Source organism: Salmo salar, chromosome 18 (genome assembly GCF_965601325.2).
Source record: "Salmo salar chromosome 18, fSalSal1, whole genome shotgun sequence".
NCBI lineage: Eukaryota > Metazoa > Chordata > Actinopteri > Salmoniformes > Salmonidae > Salmo > Salmo salar.
Window position 1 is genome coordinate 83,482,705 of NC_138308.1, and position 14,729 is coordinate 83,497,433.

At 41.3% G+C, this 14,729-nt stretch overlaps 1 long non-coding RNA gene across 1 annotated transcript in view; it reads right to left on the reverse strand.

Moving 5' to 3' along the window:
* Positions 1 to 11,611, reverse strand: part of LOC123728785 (uncharacterized) — a 110,515-nt gene extending 98,904 nt beyond the window's left edge. The window contains exon 1 of the long non-coding RNA XR_014381423.1: positions 11,540 to 11,611. This is a non-coding gene — a long non-coding RNA (uncharacterized LOC123728785). The remainder of the gene's footprint in view (positions 1 to 11,539) is intronic.
* Between the last annotated feature and the right edge of the window lie 3,118 nt (positions 11,612 to 14,729).

Below are 14,729 nucleotides of genomic sequence, written 5' to 3' on the forward strand. Positions count from 1 at the left end.
TGTGGAGACGGAACTCTCAACCATTTACAATAACCACAACTTGATATTAGAACACATCCAACAAATATTGCATTTTGTATTCAATGTCATTGACTGCACATATTACAACCACTGAGTTAGAGCTACTCTTTAGTTCCTGAGTGGTGACTTAGTTAAATGCACACCACACCACCACACCATCTGCTTTACAAGCTCAGGTTCACAGAGATGCTACTTCAATGTAGGGTGGTCACTCACCCCCACCTCATATACAGATATATGATCCTAATTTAAACTATATTCTCAAAGCAAAATAATCCTGCAGCAACTGGATTTAAACATTTAGTCCAACATGTTGCTTTATTGGTGGTTAGGCTATTAGCAGGCCAAAAGTAGGCAACATGAAAAGTGCAGTTGTTAATATAACCATGTGTTGGTTTTCAGTTAATTCATGTAAATCAAAAAGCTCATCTGCATTTCCTGTGGTTAACGACAATTCTTAGCAACAAAAGAGTGATCAAATTAAGATCCTATATCTGTAGACCTACACCATATTTGCTGCTATCCAACTTCAGTGTAATTTTCTAATAAGTATTTGCACTGTTATATCAATAAGGTACAAAACACAAAACGCTAAAACATGAAACTGTCTTAATTTACATGATGATCTTATTCCTTTTTTCCATCAAAGGCTTAGTAAATCAGGTAATTAGTGTTCATACACAAACACACTCTCAGTACTTACAGAGTAACACACAGAGCAAGGTGTGCTCCATTCTGTCCTGACGATGATCTCTGAACTACAGTTCTGACGATTCCCTCTACTTCCTATATGATGACAGACGGATTAGTTCACGCCTCTTTACCATCACCCAGAGAAATAGAGAGAAGCATTCTACAGAAATGTACAAAGACTGAAAAAAAAGAGCAACAGTTACTGGTGAGTTTATTTTCCGACCAACGTCTTGTGATTAGCTACATGACCTCACACTGGTTCCTTCCTCTTTATTGGATAAAAGGAGGATGAAATGAGAATAGATACCCGAGATGACTACTCCACATTCTAGTGGATCACAACATAGAAACTAATATGGTCGTTGGTCACATAGCAACAGCATAAGCCCTCAGTCTACTGAGAGGTCTGCCCTCTTATTCCTTCCTCTCTCTCTCTCATCATAATAGTACAGACATGGAACACTTCTGTATGGGTTCATATCAGTAGAAGTCAATCTGAATGTGTTTTACAGAAGACTGACAGCACTATGGTGCATAGAGGTTGTTAGAAAGTGTTGCTTTACATAATAAGAAATGTATAGAAATGTTCAAGATGTAAATGCATTGTTTCGACTCAGAAATACAGATTAAAATAAATATTTACTTAAATCAAGTTATATTTCAAAGCAATACAATGAGGTGGATCATCACTTTTTATTTGATATGAGAATTCAAACAAAATATAACACACCTACTCCATTTTAAGTTCCATGGTGGTACACTCATCTGGCTCCTATAACAACTTCTGAAATTATTTTACAAAAGACTTACATGTTGAAAATGTTTTACAAAATACTTAGACGGTATTTCAAAATGAATGTAAGACAAAAGTGAGTGGAGTTTAAAGGTAGACTCAGCGATTTGATGTAGAAAGTAAACTGCATAGTGGTTCAATTTCCACAACATCTAAGAACGTTGAAGCATGAGGCTCAACTTCTGTTTTGATCCTGTGGCTACGACACTGAACACCGTGAACTGAACCTGTGCATTTTCGCAGATACTGTGTGTGACTGTGAGAGTGAAGTCCTGCATCTAGCTCATCTCAATACCTGCAGTGCTACTCGTGGCAACATCATTTTGCTGATTCTATATTTAATATAGAAATAAGCATTAAAGCTGCATTATATAAATATACATTTTTAATTAAACTATAGTTACGTGTTCCATCTTAACTGTTATAGTAGGTTGACCAACCAAGTATAAACACAACTTTAGTATTTAAAATTCTAATTAAAAACGGAAACGATTCACCTATAGTTTATATCCACCTGCATGTAAAGAGAGACACTATGCTCTTGTTTAATTAAAAAACTGAAGTCTAATATTTCAAGAAAAACAAAATAACAATGCCGCCATTGGACTCTGGAGCATTTGAAACGAGTTCTCGAGGGATGAGTCACACTTCACCATCTGGCTGTCCGATGGGCGATTCTGGATGCTAGAGAACACTACCTCCCCGAATGCATAGTGCCAACTAACGTTTGGTTGAGGAGGAATAATGGTCGGGGGCTGTTTTTCATTGTTCAGGCTAGGCCCTTTAGTTCCAGTGAAGAGCGATAATGCCACCTTACATTATACAATGACATTCTAGACAATTCTGTGCTTCCATCTTTGTGGCAACAGTTTGGGGAGGGACCTTTGCTGTTTCAACATGACAATGCCCCGTGCATCTATGCCCCGAGGTCCATAGAGAAATGGTTTGTCGAGATCGGTGTGGAAGAACTTGACTGGCCTGCACAGAGCCCTGACCTCAACGTTGGAAGCAAAGGTGGGGACCAACTCCATATTAATTCCCATGATTTTGGAATGAGATGTTCGACGAGTACTTTTAGTCATGTAGTGTATGACCACCATGTTGCTTCAATTATTACATGAAATGAGAATGAGATAATGGAGGAATCTGAACAGGAATCTGTTCTTGCTATCATACAGAAACTGATTTAGACAACAATATTGAAACTATTTTATTTCACCTTTATTTAAAAAGTGACAGAAAGGAAAAGCAGTGATAGAGACAAAGAGGATGAAACAAAGAGTGAGGTTTGATCAAATAAATGAATATCTACCATCATCTTCACCACAGTGTCCACAGTAGATTCAACAAAAACAAAGAAAGTCATTACAGTACAGACAATAATACACCGACAGTACACAGTGTAGCACACAGAGCAAGGTCTTCTCCATTCTGTCCCACTGACCATTTCCAAACTACAGTTCTTCTGACAAACCCCTCTACTTCCTGTATGATGAGTCTGATTACATCACACAGAAAAAGGGAGACAAGGTTCTGCAGAAATGTGTAAAGACTGAACAAAAGAACAGTAACTTTTATTTTCTGAGAAACATATTTTTATGGTTGGCTACATTAGCTCTATGGCCCCAGCTCTTTATTGGAGGAAAGAGGATGGAACAAGAATAGAAATGAGATCTTGGTTTGACATCAGAATGTGCAGATGTTTGTTTCATGTTGCACTATGCACAGATAGATGGATACAGAAAGACAGACAAAGACACGAAGATACACTGAGTGTACAAAACATTAAGGACACCTGCTCTTTCCATGACATAGACTGAACAGGTTAATCGAGGTAAAATCCACTTCAATCAGTGTAGATGAAGGGGAGAAGACAGGTTAAAGGATTTTTAAGCCTTGAGACAATTGAGACATGGGTTGTGTATGTGTGCCATTCAGAGGGTGAACTGGCAAGACTAAAGATTGAAGTAGCTTCGAAAGGGGTCTGGTAGTAAGTGCCATACACACCAGAGATAGATGGATAGATATGCAGGCCTAGCTAGCTAACCTAATTTGTTCCACTGCCCACAAAGGAAATGGACATCTTCAGCCACCCCCTCCTTTCATACACACACACACAGCTCTTCTCACCTCTCACTGTCACACTGCTGCTTAGGAGAGCATGTCAAAACCACAGTCAGCAAGCTAAGTAACTAGCTCTCTCCTCTCTTGTTCATTAGACAGTTGAAGCTCAGTCTCAGCTGGCAGCTAGCCACAACTGACATATATATAAGTGACTATTTCCCAATTGTGCACGCGATCATTCTCTGTGGGACTGTTTTTGTTTGCTTGGGTGACGTGGCAGGAGTCGAGGGAGGGTTAAAAATAAAGCCTTTTGTCGGGCATCTCGCAAACAGTGTCAGCAGCATCTCTAGTCTATTTGCCTACTGAGCCGACTGCGAGCTGGGGTAGTTTTTTCACATCTCATGCCCTCGGCCTGTGTCTTAGTGTGTTGCCTAACTGTGTGCTAACAGTAAACTACCTACTACATAACTCTATATCAAGTTGAGAGTTGCAATTGGGACATAGCGTTCCAAAGTTAGTGTCCCGTTTCCCCTACAGTTCCTGTTGCTGTGACACAAATGGGGCTTTTTGTCAGAATAAGAAAGCTACAGATGCTTTAAAGAGAAACCGAGTAAATGAGCATCTGATGTCCGGTTTATCTCTAGTCAACTTCCTATTTCTGTAAAAGGAGTGGACACAGCAACACTGTGGTCTTTCTGTGGCTGGAAAAGATCTGAGGAAGGAGTTTATGGATAAAAGTCAATATTGCATTTACGATACCCGGTCATGTTTACATTTTCAGTAGAATCTATAGTTTCACTAGGAAAGGTGGAATGTGTCAACGGTTTGACTTCATGGCACATGTGACATTTATCATTTTGCTTAGGAGCTATTTGGAGGTCAACTGTGTGTGAATGTAGAAGCGTTACAGTATAAACAAGGTAGGTCTGTCAACTGTTCAGGTGAATAACCTGGGAAAGTGGTGATCAGAGTGATAGACTAAATGTAAATGACAAATTAATATGACAAGCGATCTACAGTATAGGAAAATAATATTGCCATTCATCCCTGATAAACACAAAAAGCCCCACAAACTGACCTGGTCCAACCTTTGTTTTGTACTGTCACGGTTGTCGTTGTGTAGAGATGACCAAAACGCAGCGGGAATGTGGATGCTCATCTTCATATTTATTAAATAAAGAGAACACGAAAAAAAAAAAAAAGAACGGCAGACAGTTTTACAGGCTGTACTCACAGCAGTGCAAAATACAACTACCCACCAAAAAAAAACCAGGTGAAAACAAGCTCCTAATATATGACTCCCAATCAGGAACAACGACGTACAGCTGTTCCTGATTGGGAGCCACACAGACAACAAAGAAATAGACAAACCAGAAAACCATAGAAAACCAAAACCAGAACATACACTAAAACCCTGGAATACATAAACCAAACACCCCTTAAATACTACACACACAACCCGAACCATATGAAAGAAATACCCTTCTGCCACGTCCTGACCTAACAACAATACAAATACTCCCTCTACTGGTCAGGACGTGACATGTACGGTCAAAAAGGTGACAAACGTATGTGGAATAGGGACCTACTGAGAGAGAGAGAGAGAGAGTAGGCGAAGATGCCATGAAGTACAAAATATCAAGTAAGTAGCCTAGATTTACAAAATATACACAGGCAACAGCTCAAAAGGAAAAGCCTCTGTATCAGGCTTAACCTGTCCTATCTACAGGTAGAGGGCAAGACTGAGACAAACCAGAGAGGAAGAGTTGAAACGAGACAGATAACTGGCCCAAACATCTGTCTTCTCCATCATGTGGTGTTTTCATTATTTTTCACTTACCAAGCAAGGAGTTTTGTATGGAGGGCAATAAGAAAATATAAAAATTGAATGGCTTACTTGCTACTTGTGGTTTGTTTGATCAAACAGAAGTTTCGTAATGATTAGGTTGTTTTGAGTGTACTAAGCTAAGTAGGACACATGACATCCCGGAACTGTTGAGAATAAACACTCTTCAGTAAGAAGGTTCTAGAGCTCAACATGTCTTCTCCATGCAACACATTACAGAGATCTGTTACAGTATCTGACAACAACACATTGATGCACATTGATCTCTCTTTTTGTTGAGTCATGCTAGAATAACACAGTGGGATATAAGGATATTTGTAAAATGTATTGTAGGACATGGTAATACAGTAGTAGTAGTGGTAGTGGTAGAGGTATTAGTAGTTGCATAGTTCATACACACTGGTTGATATTTTGTCATTTTGAAACCATGAAAAAGGATCAAATGACATAATATCTCATCTGAATACACCTCACCACATCATTTACCTGCCTTAGACAACAGGCTGCAGATACAGTATGTAAATATGACAACAGTGTCACTGTCACCGGTTATACAAATAGATTCACACAAAACAACAGTTGTTTCCACAACTGTCAGTATCACCCACAAATAGAGTCAAATTGACAGGTACTGTTATTATGAAATGAATACACACTAACTAAAGCGAGCTAGAATTCTACCTACAGTACATTCTAATGAGCATGACAAGCCAACTGTCTTGGTACTGCCTTTAGAGATGGTATCAGTATGACTGCAGTACATTGATATTACCACAATATTCAAATAAAGCCCAGGGGAAAATAGGAACTGAATATGAGTTATGTTATGCACCTCACCACCCCACTGTGTGTGTGTGTGTGTGTGTGTGTGTGTGTGTGTGTGTGTGTGTGTGTGTGTGTGTGTGTGTGTGTGTGTGTGTGTGTGTGTGTGTGTGTGTGTGTGTGTGTGTACACATCAGAGGCAGAGCTGTTGTGAGGTCACTCCCACAGACCAGAGACTCAATGAGGAAGACAGTATTCAATCAAAAACTATAACCAGTAACTGGGTTTTGAGGATAAGCCATGAAGCTTAATTGTTCATGGTCTTTTAGCGCCCCCTTCAGAGCTGGGCCTGTAAATACCACATAGACTCACATCCCATGCATTTAGTCATGATCAAATATGTTTTTGTCACTGACATTTCATTGTGTTCAGATGTATGACAAACATATTTATTAAACTGGATGGGAAGAGTAAAACTGGAAATTGTACGGTAAAATTATTTTATATTTTCGGGGTTAATTCATGATAATTGATATACTGTAGTAAATGTCCCCTATTGACCTTTCATGATCTCTTTGTTTTGAGGTGTTTCTCACATACTGTGAAAGTGGACTCTGAGCACTGAAACATTTGTCTATTGTGTCTAGATGTTTTCAGAAATACTTCAAAAAACAGAGAAGAAATGTCAATTTCAACACTTTTATTTAAAAAGGAATTATGAAAATCTCAATTGGAAACTAAGCTCAATGAGGCATTTACAAGTTATATTCTTTAAGATTCCCAAAATGTATGTACCAATCACAGATTGTCCCTTGAACTCACACATTGGGCTCCCCAAAAACTATTTTAGGCTGAAAGGAAGGCTGAAAGAAGGTGGCATGGATGAGTTGACTATAACCGTTTACTTGTGCATTCATGCCCTTTTGGGGATGATTTAAAAAAAGTGAATTACAAAAGCAAATATATTGTAAGAGTAGTCTTTAAAAAAAAGTGTATTTCTAATATTCTGTGAAATGTATATACAAATACACTGAATTAAAATATAAACTCAACATGCAACAATTTCAAAGATTTTACTGAGTTACAGTTCATATAAGGAAATTTGTCAAATTAAATAAATTCATTAGGCCCTAATCTATGGATTTCCTATGACTGGGAATGCAGATATGCATCTGTTGGTCACAGATAACTTTTAAAAATGTAGGGGCATGGATCAGAAAACCAGTCAGTATCGGGTGGGACCACAATTTGCCTCATGCGGCGCGGCAGAGATGATTAGGCTATTGATTGTGGCCTGTGGAATGTTGTCCCACTCCTCTTCAATGGCTGTGCGAAGTTGCTGGATATTGACGGGAACTGGAAAACACTGTTGTAGACGTCGTTCCAGATCATCCCAAAGAAAGCTCAATGGCTGACATGTCTGGTGAGTATGCAGGCCATGGAAGAACTGGGACATTTTCAGCTTCCAGGAAATGTGTACAGATCCTTGAGACATGGGGCATGCATTATCATGCTGAAACATGAGGTGAAGGGGTGGATTAATGGCATGACAATGGGCCTCAGGATCTCAAATTGCCATAAAAAAATGCAATTGTGTTAGTTGTCTGTAGCTTTTGCCAGCCCATACCATAACGGGGTGACAGGTTGTGTAGTGGTTAGAGTGTTGGGCCAGTAACCGAAAGGTTGCTGGATTGAATCCCCGTGCTGACAAGGTAAAAATCTGTCATTATGCCCCGGAACAAGGCAGTTAACCCACTGATCCTAGGCTTTCATTGTAAATTAGAATTTGTTCTTAACTGACTTGCCTAGTTAAATAAATGTACATAAAAAGCAATAATGAAAAATAATATAAAATAAAAAACACTGCCACCATGGGGCACTCTGTTCACAACGTAGACAAAAGCAAATCGCTCACAAACAGGATGCCATACCCAGTACAGCTTTAACCGTTATTAATCTGTGAAGAGCAAACTTCTCCAGCGTGCCAGTGGCCATCGAAGGTGAGCATTGCCTCTGATGTCGTTTACCACACCAAATTGCAGTCAGTTCAAGACCCTGGTGAGGATGATGAGCAAGCAGATATTTTCCCCAATTTTTTGGTGCAAACCCAGAGTTTCCTCAGGTGTCCGGGTGGCTTGTCTCAGACCATCCCACAGGTGAAGAAGCCGGATGTGTAAGTCCTGGGCTGACGTGGTTACACGTAGTTGTGAGGACGGTTCTCAGAAACAACGTTGGAGGCGACTTATGGTGGAAAAATAAACATAAAATTCTCCAGCATCTGTGGCATTGTGTTGTGTGACAAAATAGCACAGTTTAGAGTGGTATTTTACTGTCCCCAGTACAAGCACCACCTGTGTAATGATCATGCTGTTTAAACCTGTCAGGTGTATGGATTATATTGGCAAAGGAGAAATGTTCACTAATAGGGATGTAAACAAAGTGCCTCCACTTTAATGGGATATCTTTCCACTAGATATCTTTACACTAAATTGCTGCGGGGAATTGCTTCCAATCAGCCACAAGAGCAGCAGCAGCATACCACCCTGCATCCCACTGCTGGCTTACTTCTGAAGCTAAGCAGGGTTTGTCCTGGTCAGTCCATTGATGGGAGACCAGATGCTGCTGGAAGTGGTGTTGGAGGGCCAGTAGGAGGCACTCTATCCTCTGATCTAAAAAATATCCCAATGCCCTAGGGCACACACTGCCCTGTGTAGGGTGCTGTCTTTTGGATGGGATGTCAAACGGGTGTCCTGACTCTCTGAGGTCATTAAAGATCCCATTGCACTTATCGTAAGAGTAGGGGTGTTAACCCCGGTGTCCTGGCTAAATTCCCAGTCTGGCCCTCATACCATCACGGCCACCTAATAATCCCCAGCTCATTCATCCCCCTCCTCTCCCCTGAAACTATTCCCCAGGTCGTTGCTGTAAATGAGAATGTGTTCTCAGTCAACTTACCTGGTAAAATAAAATAAATAAAAAGAACATTAGTGAGGAAGGGCAATGATGTTGGGCGATTAGGCCTGGCTCGCAGTCGGTGTTCCAATTCATTCCAAAGGGGTTCGATGAGGTTGAGGTCAGGGCTCTGTGCAGGCCAGTTATGTTCCTCCACACCAATCTTGACAAACCATTTCTGTACAGACCTCGCTTTGTGCACGGGAACATTGTCATGCTGAAACAGGAAAGGGCCTTCCCCAAACTATTGCCACAAGTTGGAAGCACAGATTCGTCTAGATTGTCATTGTTCCCTGTAGCGTTAAGAGTTCCTTTCACTGGAACTGAGGAGCCTAGCCCGAACCATGAAAAACAGCCGCACACCGTTATTCCTTCTCTACCAAACTTTACAGTTGGCACTATGCATAGGGACAGGGAGTGTTCTCCTGGCATCCGCAAAACACAGATTCGTCCATCTGACTGCCAGATGGTGAAGCGTGATTCATCACTCCAGAGACCACGTTTCCACTGTTCCAGAGTCCAATGGCGGTGAGCTTTACACCACTGCAGCTGATGCTTGGCATTGCACATGGTGATCTTAGGCTTGTGTGCGACTGCTCATCCATGAAAACCCATTTCATTTGTGAGCTTGTGTGGCCTACCACTTCGCGGCCGAGCAGTTGTTGCTCCTAGACGTTCCCACTTCACAATAACAGCACTTGCAGTTGACCAGGTCAGAAATTTTTAAGAACTGACTTGTTGGAATGGTGGCATCCTATAACGGTTCTACGTTGAAAGGGACTGAGTTCATCAGTACGGGCCATTCTACTGCCAATGTTTGTCAATGGAGATTGCATGACTGTGCATGATTTTATACACCTGTCAGCAATGGGTGTGGCTGTAATAACACACCTTCAACTTATTTGAAGGTGTGTCCACATACTTTTGGCTGTGTAGTGTAGTATTCCATCATCTGAGTGACAGAAGTAACACACCCAAGACAATACATGTCAATAGATTTACAACCCAACAATTCAATACACAATACAGATACAATTGCTGTAGCTGCAGATAAGATCCATCATCATTACACCATATCATTGTTTAAAAACCTGTTGCAGTTATTCACAATTAAACCAATATTAAATCAAATATATTTGTTGATGTAGATATAGATATATATATATATATATATGTGTGTGTGTGTGTGTGTGTATCTGTGAGAATCCGCTGGTGTCGGTGTGCTTGCGTGTGTGTGTGTGTGTGTGCGCACACGCATATATATGTCTGAATGATACATATTCCCAGGTTTCTCCTGCTCCTCCTCTGATGGTGTGTCCCTCCATCTCCCTCAAGGACCTGTAACATATCACCACACACTGCTATTTATCTCTCAAGGACCTGTGACATATCACCACACAATGTTTTTATCCCTCAAGGACCTGTAACATATCACCACACAAATTTATTTATCCCTCCATCTCCCTCAGGGACCTGTAACATATCACCACACAAAGTTATTTATCCCTCCTACTCCCTCAAGGACCTGTAACATATCACCACACAAAGTTATTTATCCTTCCATCTCCCTCAAGGACCTGTAACATATCACCACACAAAGTTATTTATCCCTCCATCTCCCTCAAGGACCTGCATGCACTAAAACAAACTACTAAGAATAAAACATAGAGATATACTTTAAAAAGATAGATTAGAATTTGATATCAGCACATTAGTTCCATATATATTTAGTTTTAGAATCAATAACAAATGGCTATTATTCTTACCGGGGCATGAACATGGCTTCAATAGAGAATAGACTGAATCGCCTCTGGTGGGGTTGCTGTTTCTGTAGGAGGATAAACATCAGCATAATATAATAGTTATATCCACAATAATATCCAGAATCATAAACAAAATAATATCCAGACTAATACCCAGACTAATACCTAGACTAATACCCAGACTAATACCCAGACTAACACCCAGACTAACACCCAGACTAATACCCAGACTAGCACCCAGACTAATACCCAGACTAATACCCAGACTAATATCATAATAATACCTAGACTAATACCCAGACTAATACCCAGACTAACACCCAGACTAACACCCAGACTAATACCCAGACTAGCACCCAGACTAATACCCAGACTAATACCCAGACTAATATCATAATAATACCCAGACTAATACCCAGACTAATACCCAGACTAATATCATAATAATACCCAGACTAACACCCAGACTAATACCCAGACTAATATCATAATAATACCCAGACTAATACCCAGACTAATACCCAGGCTAATACCCAGACTAATACTCAGACTAATATCATAATAATATACATTTATTCAATATGGGGTCAAAGAGAGATGAGGTTCTGATAAGCGGAACATAGAGGGAGGGATGTCCAGACTTACCTCTATTCTTCTTGGCTTTGGCCTTCTTTTGGAGGTCAACCTCAGCATAGGTCACATCAACAGGTCCAGCTGCTGCTGACAATGGACATTTCCAGTCAACAAACTACGGAATTAGCGTATCGCATATTCTGTCTCTTCATCCAAAACATCACAACACCATCATATCTCAGAGAGAGGTAATATAGGTGTAGAGTATAGTAGTGAATTTTAGAGATTCCAATCCAGCCTTCATCTCCAAATCAAATCAAATTGTATTTGTCACATGCGCCGAATACAAGTGTAGACCTTACCGTGAAATGCTTACTTACAAGCCCTTAACCAACAATGCAGTTAAAGAAATAGAGTTGAAACAATATTTACAAAATAATCTGAAGTAAAATATTTATTAAAAAGTTATATAATAAAATAACAATAACAAGGCTATATACAGGGGGTACAGAGTCAATGTGCGGGGGTACAGGTTAATTTGTACATGTAGGTAGGGGTAAAGTGACTATGTTTAGATAATAAACAGCAGCAGTGTAAAAACAAAGGTCTCGGTGGACATTTGATTAATTGTGCAGTAGTCTTATGGCTTGGGGGTAGAAGCTGTTAAAGAGCCTTTAGGACCTAGACTTGGCTCTCCGGTACCACTTGCCTTGCGGTAGCAGAGAGAACAAACTATGACTTGGGTGACTGGAGTCTTTGACAATTTTTTGGGCCTTCCTCTGACGGCGCCTATTATATACAGTAGGTCCTGGATGGCAAGAAGCTTGGCCCCAGTAATGTACTGGGCCATACACACTACCCTCTGTTAGCGCCTTACGGTCAGATGCCGAGCAGTTGCCATACCAGGCGGTGAAGCATCCGGTCAAGATGCTCTCGATGGTGCAGCTGTATAGCTTTGAGGATCTGGAGACCCATGCCAAATCTTTTCAGTCTCCTGAAGGGGAACATGTGTTGTCGTGCCCTCTACACGACTGTCTTGGTGTGTTTGGACCATGATAGTTTGTTGGTGATGTGGACACCAAGGAACTTGATACTCTTGACCCGCTCCACTACATCCCCGTCGATGTGAATGGGGACGTGTTCGGCCCTCCTTTTCCTGTAGTCCTTTGTCTTATTCAAGTTGCACCCCCCTCTGCAACTGGGTCCTGGACTTCCTGATGGACCGCCCCCTCCAACACCATCATTAAGTTTGCTGACGACAACAGTGGTATGCCTGACCACCGACAATGATGAGACAGCCTATAGGGAGTAGGTGGCAGCAAACTTAATGATGGTGTAGGAGTAATGCTTGAGGACGCAGTCGTGGGTGAACAAGGAGTTCAGGAGGGGACAAAGCACGCACCTATGAGGGGCCCCCGTTTTGAGGATCAGCGTGGCAGATGGGTTGTTGCCTACCATTACCACCTGGGGGTGGTCCATCAGGAAGTCCAGGATCCAGTTTCAGACGGAGGTGTTTAGTCCCCGGGGTCCTTAGCTTACTGAGGAGCTTTGTGGGCACTCTGGTTTTGAATGCTGAGCTGTAATCAATTAAAGACTTCGCACATACGTGTTCCTTTTGTCCAGGTGGGAAAGGGCATCTGTGGATCTGGGCAGCTTGCAGCTGGGTTTCCCTTTGTAGTCCGTAATAGTTTGCAAGCCCTGCCACATCCGACGAGCGTCAGAGCCGGAGTAGTAGGACAAAATCTTAGTCCTGTATTTAATTCTCTCATCATTCATTTGGTCAGCGACTTCAATAAGTTCTGCTGATTTATCATCCAACTTTGTCACTGTGTTCATTAACTGATCGTCTTTGGTCTGCAGCGCTTTGAGGAGAACTGTGTTATTTTGAGTAACATTCAACAAAACAGCATGCATGTTGTCAAGTTGAGCGCTCCTGTTTGTAGATAACTCTTCAGATTTATCTAGTTTGGCGTGGACATCATCGTATTTAGTTTTGGCTAAATCGAGTTGTTCCTGTAGCATATGATTTTGTTCCTGTAGAAAACGATTTTGTTGAAGAGCTTGTGCTTGTTCATCATACGGATTTGCAATTACATTTAATTGTTCAGTTTTCGAACGCAGTTCCATAGCTAGCAGAATTTTTCCCTTGTCTGCATTGGTCATTGGTTTCCCGGTTCTCTCCACCTGTCCCTTTATATTTACCGTTACCTGCTCGTGCTTCAGCTGTGCACTGCGGTATTGGACAGATGGCAATCTCGGATGGCAAGACATCAGAGCTAGACTGGAGAGAACCTTTACGAGGCCTGCGCCCAATGGTTGGTTTTGGAAAGCATTGTTGTCTGCTTTTCCACTAATGGCATAATTAGGGTTGTTATCGCTACTGAGGTCAGAGATCAATCCATTTACGGGTGGAGGTTCACTAATTAGCAGGCGAGTGGGGACCACCCCACTCAAAGAGGCCAACGTCATGACATCTGTTTATGACTCTGGGGGAGTGTGCTGTGCAAAGTTGACCTCCTCATGACACACTTTGTTGATGTAATGTTTCTAATGAAATGATCATAATGCCAGATAATGAGGTTGACAGTGTTTTTTCACAGATCTGTCCTCTACTGTCGTATTTCTCTCTTATATGTATTTCTATCCTACATCTTAAAACCAGTTCCAGTATGTGTATACTTGGTGCATCAGTGTTAGCATGTGAAAACAATTTGAAAAATGTTTTTGTTTCACCTGTTCCTCTGAGGTAATCCGACCATAACACTCATCTGATGATTGTAGAATACATGAGGAGTATTACTAAACAATCTAATGACAGACCTCACTATTGACATGGAGATGATTATGAAATGATTTCTTCCTTTAAATCAACATTAACAAACTCAATGAGATTTAAATGTCTGTCAAGACATTAGTCTAGCGTAATTCTGACTTTGTGATGAGAGTTATGAGCGGCGGTGGAGTTGCCGGTCTACAGGGAGGAGGTAGCTACTCTGACAGCGTGGTACCAGGTAAACAACCTCTCCCTCAACGTAACAAAGGAGCTGTTTCTGGACTGCAGGAGGAACCAGGCTGGGCACGCCCCCATCCTCATCAACAGGGCTATAGTGGAGACTGTCCAAAACTTGAAGCTCCTTGGTGTACACATCTCAGAGGAGCTGAAATGGTCAAACCACATGGACACCGTGATTAAGAAGTCACAACAGCGACTTTTCAACATCAGGAGGCTGAAGAAATTTGGCCTGTTCCCGAGGGCCCTCAC